This window comes from Pleuronectes platessa, chromosome 5, assembly GCF_947347685.1.
Source record: "Pleuronectes platessa chromosome 5, fPlePla1.1, whole genome shotgun sequence".
NCBI classification, from domain to species: domain Eukaryota; kingdom Metazoa; phylum Chordata; class Actinopteri; order Pleuronectiformes; family Pleuronectidae; genus Pleuronectes; species Pleuronectes platessa.
Window position 1 is genome coordinate 12,611,817 of NC_070630.1, and position 8,914 is coordinate 12,620,730.

General features: G+C 44.5%; 1 long non-coding RNA gene across 1 annotated transcript; it reads left to right on the forward strand.

The window, feature by feature from the left end:
- The first annotated feature begins 1,155 nt into the window (after positions 1-1,155).
- LOC128440265 (uncharacterized) lies at positions 1,156-2,146 on the forward strand. Its single transcript, XR_008338494.1, has 2 exons — positions 1,156-1,705; positions 1,956-2,146. It is a non-coding gene; the product is annotated as an uncharacterized LOC128440265 (long non-coding RNA).
- The last annotated feature ends 6,768 nt before the right edge of the window (positions 2,147-8,914 follow it).

Consider the following 8,914-nt stretch of genomic DNA (forward strand, 5'->3'; position numbering starts at 1 on the left):
CCTCATGCTTTTTGTACATATAATTGTTCAAGTTATAATAAAACCTTTTCATTTAGCACTTTCAATCCTGACTCGTCTCCCCTCCTTGTCACATATGTTGAGCCAGTTTGTGACAAGTGGGGGCTCGTCCGGGATACAGTATTAGGATTAAAATAGCTTAAATTTGGTCTGTACTGGTAAATTGGCCCGGTTTAGGTTGGTGTGTGCTTCCTCCTCTTGCAGACAATGGTTTTTGGTTTGCTTTGTTGGAGTGTACACTACTTGTTGTTGGACATAGCTGACTGTGCGTTGGTTAGTCATCAACTCTTCTGGGAGGGGAAATGTCAGGTTGTTGTCAGTGCTGGTTATTTCTTGTAGGAAATTAAGGAGAGGTATTTGGTCCATTTCTGTTTGTGGTGAAGGTGATTGGATTTGACTGGGGCTTTGCGTTTAGCCCTATCTGGGGTATGTTGGTATCTGTTGGAGCAGGAGTTTCTACCCCCTGTTAGGTTTGGTAGCGGGTTCCTTTAGGGGACTCGTGGTGATCACTTTAGGTGGCGGCGAAGGTGGGTAGAGCTATTAGCTCGGGAGCACCTCTAGGGTTGGGAGAGGGTTGCCAGTCCTCTGGTGGCCTTCTTCTCACCACTGGTTTCGCGTGCATAAGTACCCCCCACCATTAACTGCACGAAGACTAGGATAAGTTAGTTAGCTAGTTTTAATGGTTGTAGTTAATATCAGTAAAGGGGCGAGGCTCCTGTTCACCTGTTACCTCAGGTTTGGGTTTTCTGCGTGTCTCAGTCAAGGTTTGTAACTTGTTAGGCTGATTGTTTTTGAGGATGGCTTCCCTTGTGGAGAGTTTCATCCAGGATCCTTCACAGGCTTTGCTGGACCAGTGCACTAAAGATCAACTTCTTAGGATAGCAGAGCACTATGAAGTTGACATTTCAGATATAAAGTTGAAGGAGAGTGTGAAGACCTGCTTAAGGGATGGTCTGTTTGAGGCTGGAGTTTTGTGCAGGCAGTCTGTAAGCAGTCCAGTGACCAGTGTAGTGCCTAATCCTGGAGCTCTAACATTTGAACAACAGAAGGAGTTGCTGCAGTTGCAGTTAAAACAGCAGTTAGAGTTGGAGAGGTTGAAATGTGAAAAGGAAGTAGAGTTGGAAACTATAAAGCATAAAACTTCATGTAGATGCCAGCAATGTGGGTGTTGGGGCCGTCCTGTTGCAGGAGAATGCGGAGGGTGTAGAGTGTCCTGTGAGCTTCTTCTCAAGAAAATTTAACAAGCATCAATACAACTATTCAGTGATTGAGAAGGAGGCTTTGGCACTTGTTTGGGCTCTGCAGCATTTTGATGTCTATGTCGGCTCAGGGTTATCTCCGCTGACTGTCTTCACTGACCATAACCCCCTCACCTTCTTGAAGTCACTGCAAAATCCTAATCAGAGGCTAATGAGGTGGGCGCTGTTCCTGCAGCCATATAACCTAGACATCCGACACATTAAGGGGACTGACAATGTAATGGCAGATGCCCTGTCTCGGGCACCTGTGGACCCTTAGTCTATTTATTCATGCTGTCTCTCATTTCCATGTTCTCCTCTGCTCATCTCTCGGCTCTTCATTCCCTTAAAATGCTCCTTTGGTACCAAGGCTGCTGGGTTGGTGAGGATGGAGGGATGTGCTGGAGGATGCAGCCTGGGGGGAGTGCAGTACTGACTGTCAGTTATTGGTAACGTATGAACCATGACAGATTGGAACATATTGACACTTATTTGATGTATAACACGAGGTGGAACCTCGTTCTTATGGAGGGGGGTGTGACGACCCCTCCCTTTACTGCTAGCATCATGCAGCTGATTACTTCCTGCAGGAGTTGGCAGAAAGGGAGGGTCGTTAGGGCAAGGTGCTCACACCTGGCTAGGCCTCTACCCAAGGTGATATAAGCCAGCCTGGTCTCATTGTCTCTCTCTCTCTCCTAGGCTCCACGCCGCTACAGGTTCTTGGTTCTTGGTTCTTTTTGGCGTCTTCCTTGTACACTCAACACCAGCACACACATCTCACTCATCCATACACTACATTCACCACTGATGCCACTACTCTCCACACCTCATGCTTTTTGTACATATAATTGTTCAAGTTATAATAAAACCTTTTCATTTAGCACTTTCAATCCTGACTCGTCTCCCCTCCTTGTCACATATGTTGAGCCAGTTTGTGACACTAGTAGTATCAAGAAGGGTATCAGACAGCTCCCGCCTGGGGTGGAGCGCAGATGTAATAAAGCAGCAGGATTCATAAGAGGTCTGGTGATGTTTTAAAACCTTCCCCTTTTCCATTATCAACTTTTCCCTATATAAAAATAATCCGCAGAATTCCACCGGGCCAATTCCCCCCCCCGCTTCACCCCCGTATAATCAGGTTTGACTGTGATTCATTGTCGGGGGCCTCTCCTCCCAGGAAAAAAAAAAAAGATATTGCAGTTAGCCGACCTATAGCAACATGCAATAAATTTCCACCTAATCGACCGACCATTTGTGGATTGATTCATCCTGGCTGCGATGTAATGTTCTGCTTTGTGTCACTTTGCGTGGGGGGGGGGCTCAGGTGTGGCTAAACACACAGCAGTGATTTAACACTTCTCTGGCAGCCAGGTGTTCATTTCACTAACAATAGAGCGGAGACGTCACTGTGCCACGCGCCAGCTCCATCCTCTCAGTGCAAATTAGAAAAACACACGGCCGGGTCGCTGCCTCGCTCGCCGAGTCTCACTTGTAAATGGTGTTTTTATTTAAGGCCGCACTCTTTGTCTTGCTAATCAAAGATGCCTCTTGTTTGAAACGCGGCTGAATGAAATGGAGGATGGGATGATGGATGTGGAGAGGCGGCCTGCGGGGAGGAAAGGTTAAGGTATACAGTGGAAGGGGTTCCTGTTTAATTCATGGATTCAATTCTGATTCGGTGTTTTAAACAGATGTGGTCGTGAATACGCTATCTCCTCCTTTCAGTGGCAACCCTCAGTGACGAGCCGTATTGTGTGAGAAACCCAAGGCTCGGGTTCAGTGAGTCGGTCCGAGGAATTTGATTAAGCAGATAGAGGAAACGTTCAATATCAGAAACAATATAGGTCTAAAGCTGCTGAGAAAACAAACGCACATAACTGTGTTCTCTAACGCACGTCGCTGGTGAGCAGATGTTTGGCAGCCCCTAATCCATACGTATGAAATATTGAGGCAGACAGTCTGACAACAGCCTTCCACATGGTTTATGGACGGCTCCTTACAGGTCTACTGCTGCTGTGTCTGCACTGAATTTAAAAAAAAGAATCAAGTAAACAAACACAAGCTTTGGGACTATGAAACAAAAGAAAGCTACCGGATTAGAGAAGGCACGTGGGATTTAAGGGAATATTGCTCCAAATATCACACACCTCTGAGGGATTGACACGAAGACTAAAGATATAATCAACTGCTGGAGACAGGCGGAGAGACGGAGACACCCAGCAGACCACTTCTGTTATAAAAAGGAGCTTTGATGGATTACAGGACCGTAAATTAATATTCCAGAGAAGATAGGCGGCTCATCCTGTTGTCAGGAGCCGCTCTCTATTCGTCCGACACAGCACTACCCCTGTGCTCTGCTTGTATGCAAACGGCACCACATGGGGGACGACAGCTCCTTAATAGCAAGGTTGATATAATTAGACACGCACTAAGGAATCATTCACGGGGACTTCTCACACGCTCCAAAGTCAGATTACATCAAATTTAAGTGGAGAGGTTCTCTGGAGGGGCTCCAGAGTTGTTCAGATGAAATTTAACGGCCGACAAAGACACTCTAAACACGGGTTGTGTTGTGTTGTGTTGTGGCAGCAGTTTTCTCTTCCGTGAAAGGTACTGACTCGGAAGAACGCATGAGTCAGAGAGGGCCGAGGTAAATGTCTTATCAAATATTGACCAAACAGTAGTGAGCTAATGTAACCAATTAGAATCGCAGCCAGGCATTAGTGGTGTTGTGCTGACAGAGCGTCTCGTTCATGGGAAAACAGTGACTAGACATATCTCTATTTTATTCTCTGTCTGGAGCTGGCTTGTGAACAATTATAAATCAAGAACAAAAACGTCTTGGCTCAGCATCACCTCATTGTAATTACTATGACTGTAACTACTATAGAAGATAGTAAAGTTAATTTGTGTCAAAATTGAAGGGACATTTTACACTTATATTCTGGGCAGCAGGGTGGTTGCTGGTGGAAATCCCAGTTCGACAGGGGTCTCTCTGTGTGGAGTTGATATGACCTCCCCATGTTTGTGTGATATTCTCTGGGTGAAGGAAGGTTAATTGACCATAGGTGTAAATGTCAGTGTGAGTGGTTGTGGCGACCTGTCCAGGGTGAGGCCCGTCCTCCCGCCCAATGTCAGCTGGAATTGGCTGCCACTCCCCCTGCGACACGGCCTATATACAATTCGGACACTAAAATTCCCTCTTTACAAATGATTGATACAACCAAAAAGAGAGAGAGAGAGAAAACAGAGAGAGACACTTAAGTTTATCTGTTTAGACAAAAGGCCCAAATGAGCACGTTGAAGGACGTCTGTGCAGACCTGTGCTTGGACAAAATGTGCAATGATCTGTTATGTTTCTCCTTCCATTCATCCAGTATCGTTACAGCTTATCCTTTAAGCAGGGAGGAGCAGGAGCCAATCCCAGCTGACATTGGGTGTAAAGCAGTGCACAACTGGGACAGGACGACAGCAAATCACAGGGCTGACATATAGACAAAGAACCATTCAGGCAATTTAGAGTCTCCAATCTCACGCCCTTGGACTGTTGAAGGAAGTAGAAAACTCACCCAGTCACGGGAACCTTGCTGTGAGGCTACCCACTGTTACTTTTCAAAACTTTTTGGATAAGCCATATTCTTTTCTCTGTCCCGGCCTTGTATTTCAAATAGCGATTATTATTATTGATTATTTATTATCAACACAGCCTCGTCAGGAGAAAACCTTCTGGCTTTGACTTTATCTAAGGTCTGAGAATCTGTATTCCAGCTTCATTTATATCTGCTAAAAGACATATTGTTTGCAGTCCAAACACATCTTTCATTCCTTCTTGGCTGGATCTCTATAATGAAGCTGAAACTTGCTAAATCCAGAAATGAATGAATAAACTGTGGGCTTTTTATTTATTTTTGCACTGCAGAGTGAACAGCCGTTCCCTGGCCAGAGGTATACAGCATGAAATGTGTGAAGATTTGTGGGCTGCCCATGGTTATCTCAGAAGGGCTTCTTTGGAAGAAATTATTCAATTTCCCAGTGTCTGTTTGAAATGCGTGTAGTCATCTTCAACAGCTAAAAGAGACGGAAAATGGCAGGAATAAGAATTACAGAGGGAACATGGTCCTCTAGCTCAACTACCTCCGGCTCGGTCTGGTATGACGCTCTGAAAATCCCCGTCGGGACTTTACCATCACAGAAAAAACGATTTCATGGTTAACAGGTATTGTGGTAAGAGAGACCAAACCAGAGCATACAAATTACTCACTTTGAGATGTATCAATACGTTCCCTTCTATCATAACGCATTAATGCTAAAACAGATAGAAATCTGCTTCAGCAAAGTGACTATCGGTAATCAATAACCTGCGTTTCCGGTTGACTGCAGTGTCTGCCAGCTCAGGGCACGCTGCGCCCATGCTCACGACACGGCGGAGCGTTTCTGAACAGGCCACCGCCAAACAGACGGGATCAATAAATCACCATTGCTCATATCTGAATTTATTATCAAACGTCTTAGTCATCGGCAACTTTTGAACCAGAACTCACCAATCAATCAACAGCAGGCTTATTCTGGGTTTTCCACACAGAGACAAAAAAGTGATGTTAATCATAACTCCTCTGTGATCACATGTCGACGTTCGATGACATGATAAGATTTACACTAGGGGGAGACAAAGTCCCTTCATTGATGGACAAGTTTTGTGTTGGCCAGATTAATGATTTATGATTTGATTTAATAACAAAAAACAGCTGCAACACTTGTGGTCATTCTCAGGCAACAACTTTGGGCAACATCACATTAACAGACAACAAGCTGGGTGGGGGGGGGGGGGATTTATGCTGCAAAGTACAGAGTGCTTTTTACAGTGAGCTTGATTTGATTAGTAATTCCCATTTCGGTGCAAAGGGAACAGTGTTCTTAGTCACGTCCCGTCCTTGTTGCCGGCATGACGTGAATTAAAATGTGTGCCGGAGCATTGCGACAGTCGGGGCCTGCGTGGTGGTTTAATTGAAATGTATTTTAGTTAAATGTGGGCCACATTACTGGGTCGCCTCCTCAGGGAGCAACAGTGCGACTATGGAGAGGGAAGAGGGAGAGACAGCGGGAGGCAGGGAGAAGGAGGAGGAGGCATGGGGAGGTGGGGGGGGGATTGGAATTGCACTTTCACAATGCATCTCAAAGCCATAATGCCGTATTGTTGCAAGGTTTATGGGATGTGTTGCACAATCAATAACCAATTTATGTGCACTTGATAGATGGATAAAGGGTTCGCGTTTAACGTTACCTATTTTCCATTCACACAATATACCTGACCTTGGTCGGCTTGTGGTGGCATTTCTTCTGTTCCGGGATAGCCTACCAAGCCTCTTCCTCTCGGAGCAAAGCATGCTGGGTGACAATACTCATTATTATTTTTTGTGCATAGTAATAAACATCACTCCATTTCTAATGGCTGTGCAGAATACAGCGTGTCTCAGCTTCTGCACAGTAATGTCCTCACTATGCAGCCTGCCGTGCTACAGGCATGCCTATGTTGCCATAACAACAGCTGCTGCTATATCTGTCACTGTTATGGGTCATGGCAAACTGAAAGAGCAACATACATCACATGTCTCCCTAGAACTGCCAGTCTTTCCCCACATCCTTCCTCTCCACTCCCACGTTTGCCTTTTTTACCTCCACGACCTTTTCTGGCCTCGCTCATGCGGACCGGCTGCGATCGCTGTGAATTAAACTCACCGCTCCACCGGGCCTGCATCTCAGCTCCGTGAAGACCGGCAATTAAAACACACAAACAAGTCTACATCTAGCCCAGAAGAAAATTCCTCCTACTGGCTCCTACCCGGCACTGTTAATGAGAGCTGGAAAAACATGAGAGCTGCTCCCCGTGGTTGGTTTAGAGTCCACATCTTCCCTTTCAGCGCCAGAAGATGAGAACCTATAGCATGCAGGCAGCCAATACTCAATATTGTGTGTTTTTTTCCTTTGAACATCCTGGTAATGGTGTAAATGTGGACTCATTGTGCAATTTCTACTGATCGCTGCAATTACACTGCAACGAGACGTTTTCGGATAGACAAAGATAGGAGCTTCAGTCGTGGATGATGGAATGCATTGTGTTTAATAGTTCAAAAGCAGCTCACTCGCACAGGATATGTTGAATCTGTTATAAACAACAAACAGCACTGAATGACTGATCACTACATATATACATTTCTACAGTTTTGCTCTATAGAAATAGGCACACACTGATTCTCGATAGCGATATTACTACATGGGCAACACTCAAAGCCCAGGAGAGTGCAGCTTGGAGTAACGGTCGACCCACTGAACGTAACTTGGATGTGACATGGATTAAGGATTTGCCACGGAGGAGAGTATAGGAGAGACCTCTAACTGAACTCAGATGAAATAGTGTGACTTGATATGGTTCTACTGGTTATAAATGTTTCCACTACACAAAACGGTAAATGCACATCCAGTCAGTATAAAATCGATGCAATCCATTTTCCTTAAAAAGACATTAAAAAGATATCGGCCGGTACAAATACAGCTGTGACCCAAAACTCTCAGCATGGTCTATAAAATTGTAATAAAAGGAAATGAACCAATGAAACAGCACAGAGTCAGTATAACAGCAGTGGGACAGATTCTTGCCTCAGATTGTATCTATATAAATATATAAACATAGGTTTTAAATCAAATAGGCAACACTCACTCCTGAGAAGAGAATGTGTAGTAACTCTATGCGCTGGCCGCTCTGAATGAAGCATGGTTGGTATTTTTCAGATTTTAAGTGCAGGACACTGACAGTTTTGTTCTTTTTTGACACTGCTGCGTTTATGCTCTCTGATCCCTACATGAGGGAAAACAAGAACAATAAAAGGTGAGAGGGAAAAGGAGGTGAAAATTCGGAGCACTTGAACATCTTTTGAATGGCTCTCCACAAGACACAGCGGAAACACAGGGGAGGTCGTTTGGTTTGATTCCTATGGCTGTCTGCGCGTGAAGACACCTTCATACAGGAACAGACTGGGTCGAGCCTGTTGGTTGGTTGGTCAGTACCTGAAAAGAGCAGAGAACATGTTCCCTCTTAATCCACACGGAATGATTTACATGCTAAATAACCAGTGTTGTCTGTGTATCATATTAAACGATAAACAAATTCCACATCGTCTAATTCACAGAGGATTGTGATAACCCTATATAAACAGGCTAATTTCATACAGGTACGATTTAAATTCACCTTTGCTATGCAGAGCAGAGCAAGAAGAGACTGTTTATCATTTTTTTTATATATCTTAAATATCATCTCATAATAACTGTTTACTTGAATTACTTCAAATTACACCATTTTCATCATGAGACATAATTTCTTTTTTTTAAATGGGTAATCATTGATAATGGGAGAGATTACATTCATGAGTGCAAATGGAGGACGGGAAATGGAAGGAATGACAGCAGCTTTTGAAGAGAACGCACAATATGAGACAGAGAAGGTGCTGAAGTGAAAAGGACTCCCCCAGAGAGCTTTGACAATTATGACATAAGATAAAAAGGTACAAACGATGAGTTGGAAGAGGGCGGAATGGTTTCACTGGCCGGGACCAGGCTGAGAAAAAGAGTCACATGTAAAATACCGTGTCACTGACAACCGACTT